The sequence below is a fragment of the Tamandua tetradactyla genome, chromosome 7, assembly GCF_023851605.1.
Source record: "Tamandua tetradactyla isolate mTamTet1 chromosome 7, mTamTet1.pri, whole genome shotgun sequence".
NCBI lineage: Eukaryota > Metazoa > Chordata > Mammalia > Pilosa > Myrmecophagidae > Tamandua > Tamandua tetradactyla.
In genome coordinates this window covers 149288860-149305035 of record NC_135333.1, presented here as the reverse complement: position 1 = coordinate 149305035, position 16176 = coordinate 149288860, and the positions used below count along the sequence as shown (strand labels likewise).

Below are 16176 nucleotides of genomic sequence, written 5' to 3'. Positions count from 1 at the left end.
CAAAGCTTTGTTTGTAGGTAACTTCCGGAAGTCTGATGCATTCTGCCAGGTTTGAATATCAACCAAGTGACTAGAGTGGAAGAAGCAGAGTGTAATATGAACAGAATGGTAGAAGTCAAGGATCTATCCTGAGGTACCCCTTAAGAAGTAAAATGGGTATCTTATTCTCTATACGGAGAATAAATTATTTTAATACAAAGGTGATGGCAGGCAGAATGGATAGGAGGCTACCTCACTGATTCAGGTGAAAGGTGATGCTGGCTGGGACCAGAATAGTAGTAATGAAGGTGACATGAAGTGGTTGGACTCTTGATCGATTTTAAATGTGACACTAAAAGAATTTACTAAACGATTAGATGTGGAATTTAAGAGAAAGAGAATAGTCAAGAACGGCATTAAGATTTTTAGACCAAGTATCCAAAAGGATAGAATTACCATCAACAGAGATGGGAAAGACTTCAAAAAGATTATGCTTTCATAAAAAATAGTATATTTTCAAGTATGTGTATTTTGAAACTCTTATTTGACATGAAATGGAGAAATGGGATAGATGCTGGTTAGATAAGATTGGAATCTAAGGGAGAAATCCAGGCTAAAGAAACAAACTCAATCTTCATCTATATAAACATGAAGTTTAAGTCCTGGAAGTTCTACGAGATCACATAGAGTGAGAATGACAACAACAACAACAAAAAGTAGACTTGCTAATTCAGAACAATCCTTTTGCTAAAAAGTAAATGTTTAACTATACTTAAAATCATGTTCAGAAAGTATCTAGGCTTAAACTTATCCAGGTAGTTCAGAAAATCTCAAATCTTACACTGGATTAGGGTGGTACTAAAGTGCTAGAGCACCCCTGAAACCTGGAAGAAATCATGAAAAATCTTTTTTTGAAGAATATAATATATAGGCTTCAAAGTATTTCTATAAACTACTTTCAAATGTAATATCTGATATACAATTAAAAATAACAAGGCACCCAGGGATTCCATGTTTTGGAATTTTCAAAATCAGATTTAGGAAAATCATGCCAACTTTATTCAAGAAAAGCAGAGAAACCAGCAATGGGGATTTCTTAGGATCCTGAGCTTTTCATGTTTACTAATGTAAAAAGGGATAAAGAATATAATAAGAATAAATCTTATGATCTCAAGGCAGATAGCAGTGGAGAAGCTACAACTGTTGGTGGGAAAAGAAAGCAAAATTGGAAACTATAAAAAGAAATCATAGCAAATTTGAGAAAGAGCTAAAAACAAAAGTAAGAAATCAGTGGGGGGACTTAAAAACAAATTGTATCCAGCTAAAGAGAAAAATAGTGAACTGGAAAAGAGCAGAAAAATAATGCAGAAAGGCTAAACCAAATGTAGAGTAAGAATGCTAGGGCACACTGTGAAGTTCAACACATATATTATTGGATTTCTGGACGAAGAGGAAGGAGATACAAGCAATATTTGAAAAGATGATAACTAAAAAATTTTTAAATCTGTTGAAAGATATCAGTCCACAGATTCAAGAAGACCAACAAGTTCTAAGAGGCATAAACAAAAAGAAAAGAGAATATTTTCAATATTTAAATCCTGGAGAACATCTACATTTAGAAATAGGAGAGGTGAGAAGAAAGCAGTAGGAAGACTCAAAAGGAGCATCCAGAGATCTATAAGAATAAATGGGAAGCAAAATGAAAAACTGATTTCAAGGAAGAGTATCCAAGTGTGTCAAATGCTACTGAGAGATCCTGATGGATCAAGTAAAATGAGAATTGACGCTTTGATTTTAACAATATGGAAATCATTAGTGACCTTGAGAAGAGTAACTTTGTTGGAATTGTGGGAGTGAAAACCTGATCAGTCAAGAGTGAATGAAGGGAAAGAAATTGAAGACACTTAGTAGAGACAATACTTCTAAAACATTCAAAGAACTGAGAAGATCAGATGAGTATTGAAAAAGAAAAAAATTAAAATGATCAAGATTTTTTTTAATTAAAGTAGTGTTTGAGAGCATGACTATCAGCTTCAAATGAAACATTTCATAAAACAGAGGAAGTGACTCAGAGGTCTGTAACTGACTATAAAAAGGAGGGATAGTAAGTGGTATAACATAATGATATGAGATTCACAACTGGAGCAGAGAGATGAAAATGAAATGGAAGCAATAGCAAAAACTGTGAGAGATATGTATCACTTCTGTGGTTCCAGTGGTGGAACCACAGAGTTCTCTTGGGAAACAGAACAAACAGGAGATAGCTGTAAACATTATTTGTGGGATTGTATAAAATTGAATTATACAACTGTGGAGATGCATGTGTTCGAATTCCATAGGGACTAACTATCATAGGTGATAGCCAGAATACAAAAGAAAGAACAGACTTGATGGTGATGCAGGAGAGCAGTATCTTCAGGAAAGAGCAAAGTTTTAGTTAGAGAAAGATAACTTAACCTTCAGAAAATGACAGCCTGTGAATTCCAGAAGGCACAAGAACAGGTTTTCAAAATTTAGAAATAGGTCAATGCTGCAGCAAGAAAACACTATATATGGAGCCATAGAAAGGTGGAAAGCCAGCAGTGGGAATTATCTGTGGATCCTATGCTTCTTGTGGTTACTGATGTATAAAGGCATAATGAGAACGAATTCTTATGAATTAAGAATGAAAGAATGCAGTGAAAGGGGAAGGGTTTCCAAGAGCAGACAAAAGTCTGGGCCCCTTCTTCACTTCTACCAATGGTGATATGGTGGCTCAGGGAAGGGTGGTCTTATGTAGCATGGAGAGTCTTGTGACTATTGGACTAATAATTCAATTAAATAATATTTATATAGAAAACTTTTTTGTGTGAAACACTGAAAATTTAAATATAGGACACCAAAATCAGATGTTGTCCCTTTTGTAAGGTAGAGTCATACTCCAGTGAGTAGAATAAAATAAAATACATTAAAAAATCATAAGTCATGGTTGAATCTGAAAAGTGTCATGAAAAATGTAGATGTTATGGAAGTACACTGGAAAATGAGAGCATCAGCCAGCATTTGAGATGAACATTGAAGGATGGACAGAATTTCAATAAAGCATTAAAATGCTAATCTGAACTTCATTTGGAAAATTGTAGGGAGCTATTGAATGTTCGAGAATGGGAAGATTCATCTGGTGTAACATAAAATGGATTGAGTAGAAAAGAACTGAAGGTTGGAAGATTTGTAAGTGTTCTATAGTAATAGCTGAGATGAATAATGAAATAAACGTGATGGCAGCTGGGAGAATGAAAAGGAGAGAAAGAATGAAAACCTGATTGCATTGATCAGCCATTGACACAATAACACTTTTTAACCAACAATAACACTTTTTCAACCATCTCTCATCTCTCTTGCACTAGCAGGGTTTTAAAAAATGCACAAGATTTTTTTCCTGGGTAACAAAAAAATAAACAAAAACAATAAAATAGGTGAAAAGTTGATTGGATGATTAAGCTGTAAGAGCCTAAGGACAGGTAATCACAGTTTCTGTGATGCTATATTGATTTTGAAATAAATATTATGTGCAATTATCTCTAATATATGTATATATAACTATCTCTAATATATGAAAAACACTAAATAATACAAGAAAGATGTCATGATAGTTTACTGACTTAGAAGACTTTTTGTTTATATGTTTAATTAACAGTGGTAACACACTTGCTATATACACTGGACTAGAATAAGCACTTAAAATACCAAAATAAGTAAGATGATGAGTCTTCTCTGAAGAGTTCCTAGTCCAGAAGATAAGACAGAGATACATGTTAATAAATAATTACAATGTAAGCTGACAATGTAGATCAGTACAAATTCTGCTCTAACATAGAAAATTGAAGAATCAACTTTGCTTTACTGTGAGGGGACAGGAATGGTGAGGGGTAGGGGCACATGGAATTCTTCTCAGAGTAGATGGGTTTGATTAGGTTAGATTGAAGAGGAATTATCATGAGCAAAGATAAAGCATTTGAGAATATACTTCAAAATCAATAGCCTGCAGAGTAAGTGGTGACAAAGTTGGCAAGGTATGAATGAGTCAACATATAATAGGCAGAGCAGTCTATGCTGGCATTAGATCTTTATTGTGGAAATAACAAGAACCATTTAAGTAGGAGGAATAATATCTATTTCATGGCCAAGGTGGAACCTATGTGCAAAGTCATCCTTAGTCTCTTTTCTCACTCACTCCCATTGCCATCCAATCAATTACCATATCCTAAAAGCTTTGCTTGTAATGGGTTTCTTAAGTCTGTTTACCTTCTCTCCATTTCTAGAGCTACCATTCCATTCCAGTCTCTATTTGTGTTCTTATTATAATAGCCCTTCAATCATGTATTAGTTTTCTATTGCTGTATAATAAATTACTCCAAACCTTAGCAGTTTAAAACAACAACAAACACATAGTTTCTTTGTGTCAGGAATTTATGAGCAACTTAGCTAGGTGGTTCTGCTTCAGAATTTCTCACGGAGTTGAGGTCAAAATGTCATCCAGAGCTGCAGTCATGTGAAAGCTAGACTGAAGTATCAGGATTTACTCCTAAGAAGGCTTAATAATATGGCTGAGACTGGCCATTAGCAAAAGTCCTCAGTTCCTTGCCATGTAGACCTCTCCATAGGACTGCTTGAGTATGCTCATGACATGACAGCTTGTTTCCCTCTGAATTAATGATCTAAGAGACAGCAAGGTAGAAGCTGCAATGTCTTTTATGATCTAGCATCAGAAATCACATTCCATAATTTCTGTAATATCCTATTATTTACACAGACCAGGTCTTTTCACTATGGGAGAGGGCTATACAAGGGCATAAGTGCCAAGAGGTGAGACTCATTGAGTGCCTTCTTGAAAAATGACTACTGCAGTTGCTCTGTGGCAAATTGAAAATAAATCTAAACTCCATACAAAGGCATCCAAGTTCTTTCTGCTCTGCCCCCTGCCCTCTTTTTCCCCCCTGTACCAATGAACCCCTTGCCACCATCCTTGTACCATCAAGTTTTTTTTGTTGTTGTTGACTTTATCCAAGATGACCTCTTGGTTCCAAATGTCCTCTCTTCTTCTAGCATGCATGCCCAGCCTCACCTTCATCTTCCTCCCTAAGTTATCTCCTACTCATCTTTCAAGACTGACTTTGGGAGTCATTTTGTCTAGCAAATCTTTCCTGAATTTATCCTTCAATTTCTGCCCCAAGATCTTACACCACTCCTTAGTCCTTAATATTGTGCATATATTTATTGTTTCTCTTATCATTTTCTGTAATAATTATCCAATTTCACACCTGTCTCCTCTACTAAATAGGAAACATTTTTAAGATCTAAAAACTTGTCATGTTCATATAAGTATTCACATCACTGCACAAAGTGTCTGGTAAATAGTAGGCACGCAAAAATGTCTGTAGAATGAATCACTGATTACATTTCCATGTTGGAAAGATTATTTTGATAGTGATATAAATATATGCACTCTGGATATATGTGGGCAAAATGGGGTCAGGAAAATCAGTTAAGAGTCTATTTAGATAGTCTGAAAAATGAGTAAGACAGTGATGATAGAGGGTTAAGGTTGAATTAAAGGGACTTTTATGAAATTGAATCTATAGAACTAACAGACAAGTTTTGGAGGAGGCAGGGATGAGAGTATCATTAGAAAGATGATGGTTGAATCAGGGGAAGTGAGAGAGATTACCAAGAAGAAAATGGATTGAGAAAAGATATCCCAAAGTAGAACATGTGGTTCTATATTCATATCTTCAGTGGTTAGCACACTGTCTGGGACATGATGAAGTCTCAATAAATCTCTGTTTTGGTTTCTTTCATTTTCTTAATTATTGAAAGGCAACAAGAATAGAAAGAGAGGATCAAGAGGAGAAGAAGAAAAAGAAGAAAGGTAAGAGGAGGAACAGGAGGAGTAGATGAAGAAAAAGTGAAATATTTAATTTTAAAAACTTTAAATAAAAAAACAGATCCCAGTGGTAAACTTTGGGCTGTTTACCTTAAAGATACAAGAAAAAGAAGGAGCTAAAACTTAATTTTGGCTATTTAAAACAATTGCATTTAGTCACTTCACTTCAAGCTCAAAGATCAACATGGGAGGTAGAAAATGAGGGTGGTGTAGAGAGGTGATAAATTTAGTTTGTCCTGTCAAGCAGCCAGTAAATAGCCAGGAACTGGATGGAACAACTGCTGGAGGGACATCAGTGGCTGGACATACAGTGTACACCAGTCTGGGATGGTGCAACAGCTGAGATCCCATACAGAATTGTAAGTCTCCCAAGCCATGGAGTCTGGTACCCCTCCCGCATGGACATGGCCATTGATACCCTGAGGGGAAAGGAAACAGACTTTATTCATAGCAAGGACTTAGCTGAACCAAGCTCCAATAGCAGAATTAATTAACAAGTTCTGACTACTGAATGTAGGTCCTGAGCACAGATAAACCTGGAGTAAGCACTAAAGGAACCAGGAGTTTTCACACCAACAGAGAGGGGAAAAGCTGACAGAAAGAAAAAAAAAAGAAGCTTTTTCAGTTGGACAGCATAAAATACTAGAAAAGGGGCTGAACCCCAAGAAATGAGGGTACATAGAGCCTGGGGACACAGAGAGCCACTTCCCAACACAAGCTCTTGATAGGCAAAGCAGGGAAGTGAGAGGCCAGCTCTAAAAAAGCTTTTTTTGTTTACTTCTTAACAGCAAATTATATAGAACTGTAAGCACTCTCAGGTTCCAGCACTGCCTCAGGGAAAAACAGAATTAAGCATGTTTGAGAAGCAAAGTCAGGAGAAAGGGGTTAATTCCCTGAAGGGCCTATCTCCTCCAAGAAAAGGGGGACAGGGCCCAGCTCAAGGGGAGGCCCTCCTTCAGGGAATTCAGCCCACCGTGGCTGATAAACAGAAGAAATAAAAGTCCATCTACAATCTCAGCCTCTGTCTCAACCACACAACTGGAAGGGAAAGGCTGCTGAAATTAAAGGCACTGCATCAATTTATGCCAGTGGGGAGCTGTGGACTGACAATTGCCACTTGCTTGGCATAATAGGAAAAGTACAGAGGCATCATAGGAAAGTCTGACATTCTACTGGGTCTCGCTCTCTCAGGGAAACATGATACTGGCTACTTTCTCCTCCTGAGATGTGGGCCTGTCTGCTGTGGGAAAATATGATTGTGTTGATATATGAAGAGACCCTCCTCAAAAAGGGGGGAGGGGCATATAGGCAAGGAAAGAAATTAAAAAACAGAATAAAAAAATTATGATCAGTTAAACAGAAGCTATGTAGAGATCTAGAATAAGTTTAACAGAATGTCAAAGAACAGAGAACAAAGCTATCCAGAAAAAAAAAAACCTAGGTTAAAAAAAAAACTCCCAGAATACACTAATTAAGGAAATCAAATGCCTAGACACCAGCAAAAAATGAGTCATACTAGGAAAATCAAAGATATGGCCCAGGCAAACGAACAAAATAACACTTCAAATGAGATATGGGAGTTGAAAAAAATAATTCACAATGTTCAAATAGACATGCAAAACCTCATCAAAAATCAAATCAACGAGTTGAGGAAGGATATAAAGAAGACATTGGGTGAACATAAAGGACTGGATAGTTTGAAAACAACAAATCACAGAATTTATTCGAATGAAAAGCTCAATAGAAGGGATGAAAAACACAATGGAGACCTCCAACAATAGATTGAAGAGGCAGAAGAAAGAATCAGTGAACTAGAGGACAAGACATCTGAAATCCAACATGCAAAAGAATATATAAGGAAAAGAATGGAAAAATATAAGCAGGGTCTCAGGGAATTGAATGACAATATGAAGCACATGAATACAGTTATTATGGGTATCCCAGAAGGAGAAGAGAAGTGAAAAGGAGCAGAAAGACTAATGGATGAAACAACTGCTGAAAATTTCCCATATCTTATGAAAGACATAAAGTTGCAGATCCAAGAAGTGCAGCACACCCTGAGCAGAATAAATCCAAATAGATCTAATCCAAAGCATTTAGCAATCAGATTGCCAAATGTCAATAACACTAAATGCTAATGGATTAAACTCCTCAATTGGAAGGCACAGACTGGCAGAATGGATTTAAAAACAGGACTCATCTATATGCTGTCTACAAGAGACTCACTTTAATGAATAGAACATCTCGACAGGGGATCAATAAGGAAACACAGATTTTGAATAATATGATAAATGAATTAGACTTAACAGACATTTACAGAGCATTACACCCCACAACAGCAGGACATACATTTGTCTCAAATACTCATGGATCATTCTCAAGGATAGACCATAAGCTGGGTCACAAAGCAAGTATCAATAAATTTGAAAAGACTGAAGTTATACAAAAACCTTTCTCAATCATAATGGAATGAAATTGGAAATCAATAACAGACAGAGGGCCAGAAAATTCACAAATATATGGAGGCTAAACAACAAGCTGATCAAAGAAGAAATTACAAAAAAAAAAAAATCACTAAATATTTCTAGGCAAATTAACATGAAAACAAAAATCTCAAAATTTATGGGATGCAGCAAAGGCAGTGCTGAGAGGGAAATTTATTGCTTTAAATGCCTATATTAAAAAGGAAGAAAGAGCAAAAATTGAGGAATTAGCTGTTCACTTAGAAGACCTAGAGAAAGAACATCAAACTAACCCCAAAGCAAACAAAAGGAAAGAAATAATGAAGATTAGAGCAGAAATAAATGAAATTGAGAATATGAAAACAATTGAGAAAATCAACAAAACCAGAAGTTAGTTCTTTGAGAAAATCAACAAAATTGATGGATGTTTAGCTAAGCTGACAAAAAAGAGAGAGTGAGAGAGAGAAATGATGGTGATGCAAATAAACTCAGAAATAGAAAAGGGGGCATAACCACTGACCCCACAGTGGTTGAGAAGATACTATGAGATATAAAGGATTTAATGAGAAAATATTATAAGCAACTATATACTAATAAACTAGAAAATGTAGATGAAATGGACAACTTCCTAGAAAGGCATGACTCAAGAAGAAATAGAAGACTTCAACAAACCAATCACAAGTAAGGAGATTGAATCAGTCTTCTAGAAGCTCCCAAAAAAGAAAAGTCCAGGACCAGAAGACTTCACATATGAATTCTACCTACAGTCAAGAAAGAATTAGTACCTAATTCTGCTCAACCTCTTCAAAAAAATTGAAGAGGAGGGAAAGCTAACTCATTCTATAAAGCCATCACCCTATTACCAAAGCCAGGCAAAGATACTACAAGAAAAGAAAATCATAGACCAATCTCTTCAATGAATATAGATGTAAAAATCTTCAACAAATACTTGCAAATCGAATCCAGAAGCACATTTAAAATATCATAAGCAAGTGGGATTTACACCAGGTATGCAAAGATGGTTCAGCAAAGAATATCAATTAATGTAATGCATCATTTCAATAAATCAAAGCAGTAAAACCAAATGATCATCTCAATTGATGCAGAAAAGGCATTTGACAAAATTCAGCATCCTTTCTTGATGGAAATCTCCAAAGGATAGGAATAGAAGGGAACTTCCTCAAGATGATAAATGAAAAATAAAAAAAGCCCACAGCTATCATCATCCTCAATGGGGAAAGATGAACACTTTCCATCTAAGATCAGGAGCAAGACAAAGATGCCATTGTCACCACTGTTATTTAACATTTTGCTGGAATTTCTAACCAGAGCAATTAGGCAAGAAAAAGAAATAAAAGGCATCCAAATTGCAAGTGAAAAATTAGAACTCTCACTGTTTGCAGATGACATGATATTATATGTTGAAAATTTTTTTTTAAATCTATAGCAAATATACTAGAGATAATAAATGAGTACAGCAAAGTGGAAGGATTCAAGATCAACACCCCAAAATTAGTAGGGTTTCTATACACTAGTAATGAGCAATCTGAGGAGGAAATCAAGAAAAAAATCCATTTACAATAGCAACCAAAAGAATCAAATAAGTAGGAATAAATTTAACTAAGGATACAAGAGACCTATACACAGAAAACTAAGAAACTGCTAAAAGAAATCATGGAAGACCTCAATAAATGAAGGACATATTGTGTTCATGGGTTGGAAGATCAAACACAGTTGATGTCAGTTCTACCCAAATTGACTTATATAGACTCAGCACAATATCAATTAAAATCTCAACAACTTACTTTTTGCTGAATAGAAAAACAATAGTCAAATTTATTTGGAAGGGTAGGGTGCCCCCAAATACCTAAAAACATCTTGAGAAAGAGGAATGAAGTAGGAGGTCTCACACTATCTGATTTTAAAGCATATTGCAAAGCTACATTGGTCAAAACAGGAGGGTACTGACATAAAAATAGATATACTGACCAATGGAATCAAACTGAGACTACAGAAATAGACCCGTTCATCTATCAAAAATTGATCTTTGATAAGGTGGTAAAGCCAACCCACTGGGACAGAGCAGCCTCTTCAATAAATGGTGCTTGGAAAACTCGATATTCATACGTAAAAAATGAAAGAGGATCCATATCTCATACCCTGTGCTGGTTTGAAAGGATGTATTTCTCCTAGAAAAGCCACATCTTAATCAAAATCCCATTTCATGAGGGTAGAATAATCCCTATTTAATACTACATGTTTGAAACTGTAATCAGAGCATCTTCCTGGAGGTGTGATTTAATCAAGAATGGTTGTTAAACTGTATTAGGTGATGACATGTCTCCACCCATTTAGGTGGTCTTAATTAGATTCTGAAATTTTTCCAAAAGAGGAAACATTTTGGAGAATTAGAGAGATTCAGAGACAGCAAAGCAGAATGGCATAGCCACGAGAAGCAGAGTCCACAAGCCAGCAACCTTTGGAGATGAAGAAGGAAAATGCCTCCCAGGGAGCTTCATGAAACAGGAAGCCAGTAGAAGAAGCTAGCAGATGATACTGTGTTTGCCATGTGCCCTTCCAGTTGAGAAATGAACCCTGACTGTGTTCACCATGTGCCTTTCCAGATGAGAGAGAAACTCTGAACTTCATCAGCCTTCTTGAATCAAGGTATCTTTCCCTGGATGCCTTAGATTGGACATCTCTATAGACTTGTTTTAATTGGGACATCTTCCCAGCCTTAGAACTGTAAACTAGCAACTTATTAAATTCCCCTTTTTAAAAGCCATTCCATTTTTGGTATATTGCATTTCAGCAGCTAGCAAACTGGGACACACCCTATACAAAAAAAAACTCAAAATTAAACAAAGACCTAAATATTAGAGTTAATAACATAAAAATTTTAAAGAAAATGTAGGGAAATATGTTAAAGATCTTGTACTAGGAGGTGGTTTCCTAGATTTTACAACCAAAGCATGAGCAATGAAAAAAGAAATAGATAGCAGCATCTCCTCACAATTAAACATTTTTGTGCACCAAATACTTTGTCAGGAAAGTAAAAAGGTAGCTTATGCAGTAGTAGACAATATTTGGAAACTACATATCTGATATGGGTTTACTATCCAGAATATATAAAGAGATTCTACAACTCAACAACTAAAAGACAAACAGCTAAATTTAAAAATGGGCAAAAGACATGAACAGACACTTTTCAGAAGATAAATACATATGGCTAAAAGGCACTTGAAAAGATGCTCAACTTAAGTGGCTATTAGGAAAATGCAAATCAAAACCACAATGAGATATCATCTCACATCCACCAGAAAGGCCACTATCAAAAAATTTAAAAAAAAAAAACAGAAAACAACAAACATTGGAGAGGATATGAAGAAAGAGGCACACTTATCCACTGTTGGTGGGAATGTAAAATGGTATAACCATTGTGGAAGGCACTTTGGCAGTTCCTCAGGAAGCTAAGTATAGAATTGTTATATAATCCAGCAATACCATTACTAGGTATCTACTCAGAGGACATGAGGGTAAGGACACAAATGGACATTTGCTCACCAATGTTTATAGTAGCATTATTTATGATTGCCAAGAGATGGAAACCATCCAAATGTCCATCATTGGAGGAGGGACCAAACAAGTTGTGGTATATACATACAATGGGCTATTACACAGCTGTAAGGCAGAATAAAGTCATGAAGCATGTAACAACATGGATAAAACCTGAAGACATCATGCTAAGCAAAATTAGCCGGAAACAAAAGACAAATACAGTACAGTCTCACTAGTATGAACTAACACTAATGAGCAAACTTTGAGAGTTAAAACAAAGAACACAGGTTATCAGGAGAGAGAAAGAGGGTAGTGATAGGGCATTTGGTACTGAAGGAATACAGAACATGCTACAGGACTGATTGTAAAACTTCAGAAATGGATAGCACAATACTGTCTGAAGGTAGCACAATAACATAAATACACCGAATGAAGCTGGTTGTGAGTATGGTTGAGGAAAAACGGCTGGCAGCATGTATGACATGAAAAGGAAAGATAGAGGACAGACTGAGATGATTAGCTTAGGAATGCTTAAAGTAGACAATGATGGTGATTAATTGTACAAATATAAAAATGTTTTAGCATGAGGAAGACCAAATGAATGTCAACATTGCAAGGTGTTGAAAATGGGATGGTATAAAAGAAAAAGTACAATCAATGCAAGCTGGAATCTATAGTCAACAGTAACGTTGTAATATGCTTCTACTGAATGCAACAAAGGCATTATGCTAAAACTAAAAGTCATCAAGTGGGGGATATGGTGGAGGGGTTGAATTCTTTGCAGAAGAAAAAGAAATGTCTTCATATAGATTTGGTGGCAAAGGCATGGCTAGTTACTTAGGTTGGATTTGTATGATGTGCAAATAAAACTGTTTAAAAATGAACAGCAAGAAACTGTTGGAAGGGAAGGTGAGAGGTGCAGTTCCTCCAGAGGACAATATTGTGGGGTGGGTTTGCCATTGCTAGATATAAAACTGGAGGAACTTAGCATGGGGACACGAATGAACATTTGCACACTGGCGTTCATGGTGACGGTGTTCCAGGTTCACTATGGAGGAAGGTGGCCTATGGGTACAACTGAGGGATGAAAGGGGGAATTGTGGTGTATGCATACAATGAACTACTGAGTACCTACAAGAAGGACTGAAGTTGTGTGGCAAGCAAATAGGTAAATGAACCTTAAGGACAGTATGTTGAATAAAATGTCAGAAAAAAAAGACAATATTATCATGCGGCCTCACTCATATGGACTAACTATAATATACAAACTTGGAGAAATGAGGTCCAGAGCATGGGCTATGAGATTAGGGCCTGTTTAAAGGGTCCTAGATTATAAACTCTTATAGCAGTCACATCTATTCTGGAGTTGTAACCATTATTTCTAATTCTGAGATGCTAAGGCATTTGTGTATAATCTGGTCATTCCCACAAACTTCAGGTATTTATGTAACACCTGAGACTTTGAGTTAGATCACCAAAGCTATGAAAGTCATTGTTACCCCATACAGCAACTGTTAAAAAGGTTGTAAATGTAATCAGACTTTGACAAGAGATATGAATGAAGCTGATCCGGATAGGACTAAGGTAAATCAGAATACAGGGTAAAGGATGATATGGTCCATATTTTAAAACTTCAACTTCTGTATGAGACAAAAAGGAGAGATGTTTATTTGGTGCAAAATTTGTAATTTGAGTAGGGCATTATCTAATTTAACTTGTACAGCCAGTTTATCTGAACACCATAATTACATGGAATCTTGAATACTGCATGAGATTTTGTTGGTTTGTACAGGTTAGTGTGATGCCCGATATATCCCAGGGTAATTTGGGCAGAGAATAAAATAGTATTTGCAAAATCCCCTTCGGGGAGGACTGAGGAGAAAGGAGCAAATATTTAACTTCCCCATCTGGGGAATCCTGATATTCTCACAAATAGTGGGGACAACCTACTCAATATGCTGAGCCCTTGATCTTGGGGTTCTCCCCTATGAAGCATTGCTGCAAAGGAGAAGCTAAGCCTACTTATAATTATGCCTTAGAGTCACCCCCAGAGAACCTCTTTTGTGGCTCAGATGTGGCTTTTTTCTCTAAGCCAAATCAGCAGGTGAACTCACTACCCTCCCCACCTAAGTGGGACATGACTTCCAGGGGTGTAAATCTCCCTGGCAACATGGAACAGGACCCCCAGGATGAGCTAAAACCCAGCAACGTGGAATTGAGAAAGCCATCTTGATCAAAAGGGGGAAGAAAGAAATGAGACCAAGAAAAATTTCAGCGGCTGACAAATTTCAAATAGTAGAGAGGTTATCCTGGAGGTATTCCTCATGCATTATATAGATATCCCTTTTTAGTTTATGGTATATTGGAGTGGCTAGAGGGAAGGACCTGAAACTGCTGAAATGTATTCCAGTTGTCTTGATTTTTGAAGATTTTATAACTATATAGTTTTTACAGTGTCATTGTGTGATTGTAAAAACCTTGTGTCTGATGTTCCTTTAATCCAGGGTATGGACAGATGAGTAAAAACGTATGTATAAAAATAAATAAATAATAGGGGGGATAAAGGGTAAAAAAGTTGGTAGATTGATATACTAATGGTCAATGATAGGGAGGGATAAGTGTTATGGGATGTATGAAGTTTTTTCTTTTTTCTTTTTATTTCTTTTTCTGGAGTGATGCAAATGTTCTAAAAACGATCATGGTGATGAATACACAATTATATGATGATATTGTGAGCCATTAATTGTATACTGTGGTTAGACAATATATGTGTGAAGATTTCTCAATACAAATATTTTTTAAAATAAAAGGAGTTCTCAAAAAGAAGATTAATATATGAACATAATTGAGTCAAATAAAATGTACATTTTGGTTTTTGGTTTTTTTGGGGGGGTGGGTGCACAGTCTGGGACTCAAACCCAGTCTCCTGCATGGAAGGCAAGCATTCTACCACTGAATCACTAAAATTATATTTATTATATATATAGAATAGGAGGGATTCATCAAAAGAGAGAAATAAATCCTTTACTTTGTCTTTCACAATTCATTTCCCTATTGAAAATAGGGTGAAACATTCATAAATCTTAATGTTATTGACATTTTATATATCATAATTTTATTTGTATTTTTTCTTACTTTAATTTGCAATTTCTATTTTTATTTATTTATTGAGTATATTACTGCAGGCTGCTCTTGTTAAATGTAACAAGAGGTGGTAAAACACATCTGTAATGTTCAATCTGATTTATATGAGAGGAGGAGGGCAGGGAACCTTCATTCAATTAGAATATTTATCTGATCCTAAAAAGTTTGGTGGCTGAAATGAGCAGCAATCTTTATATTTTAGAAGAGAAGTGTCATACTTAATTTGCATATAGTCAACTCTTGATCATCTGGGCAGATTTTCAATGAATTTGAGGCAAGTTTTAGGAGAGGTAGAAATGTAACTGATATCTTGACATCCTTATTAATACTAGAGGAAAAATGAGAAAGAAAAGATAAGATAAAATCAATTACTAAAAACATTTAGCTCCTCTGGCAAAGACAGTGAAGCACTAGAGATGAATTTTCTCTACATGTTTAAGCTTCTTTTTCATTGTTTCCTTCCCAGTATATAAAAACGTATAGCTCATTGGGCAAGTAGAAGTAAGGCCTATTCTGAAATGTCCTAAATGACATTTACGTAGATATGCTTTACATATAATTTTGTATTTTTTTAATTTTTGGGAGACCTCATTCAACAGGAGCAGCTTACAAGAATACACCATATAAATCAATTAAAAATATAAATTGCAAAACAGAATAAGAGAAAATACAAGTAAAATTAAAATCATGAGATACAAAAGAAGAATATTTTAAACAGAACCTTGGAATTCAGCATGGAAGTATAGAGCCACATGAAGATGCAAATAGTGTGAGAGACGCTATGTGAGCAGTTCTCAAACCTTAGTGTTAATCAGAATCCACCTGGAGAGTTTGCTATATGACAATTTTCCAGAGTTTCTGGGTCAGTAGATCTGGGACAGAGCTTGTGAATTTACATTTGCATTTCAAATAAGTTTCAAAATACTGAGAAACTCAGTGGTTAATGGAGATTAAATAGTTACTGAAAATGTATATTTTTCAAACTTTAACCTTACTATTGAAGCAATACAGTATAATAAAAGTGCTTTGGAAATAGACTTAGGTTTCAGTTCCAGAATTCTAGCTCTATGCTTACCCGTGAAACTTCTCTAAACAATAGTATCCTCATCA

At 35.8% G+C, this 16176-nt stretch overlaps 1 long non-coding RNA gene across 1 annotated transcript in view; it reads right to left on the bottom strand.

Moving 5' to 3' along the window:
- LOC143690235 (uncharacterized) overlaps window positions 1-16176 on the bottom strand; it is a 36203-nt gene that overhangs the window by 8549 nt on the left and 11478 nt on the right. The window lies entirely within an intron of this gene.